Raw genomic sequence first — 533 nt, 5'->3', positions numbered from 1 at the left:
GTTCACAGTCCTCTTTACTTTTGTTTATTCGGGGGCCCTCTTGTTATTGTAAATTAAATTAAATATTTTGGCTTACTGTATTTCAGTATGTATAAATTTATTTAGCTTTTACGCTATAAAAATTATTCACGTATAACTCTATAAATATTGTTTTATAAGAAAATAGAATATTTTACTTAATATTTCTTTTATTTTCTTATTATATTCAAATAACCATAATTTCGTTTTAAATGAAGATTTTAGACTTTTAAACTCATTTTGAATATGAATTATGTGTTTTGTACTTGTATATTACGTTTTAGCCAGTTTCAAAATTTTTGAGAAAAATGACCAAAATACCCCTAGGAGATAAAAATTAATATTTTATTTATTTTTAGTTGGAAACAGTTTAAAATCTTTTAGAACACGATATTTGACAATGGTTGCTCACAAAAGAAATGAGAAACTGATAGTCAAGCCTTACGAGGTTTCGGGTTGACATTTCGGGCAATGAGTGTTTATCGGGACACCACGGCAGTTGTCACGAGCTCGAG

Source organism: Theobroma cacao, chromosome 7 (genome assembly GCF_000208745.1).
Source record: "Theobroma cacao cultivar B97-61/B2 chromosome 7, Criollo_cocoa_genome_V2, whole genome shotgun sequence".
Lineage (NCBI taxonomy): Eukaryota > Viridiplantae > Streptophyta > Magnoliopsida > Malvales > Malvaceae > Theobroma > Theobroma cacao.
Note: the sequence above shows the minus strand (reverse complement) of the source record.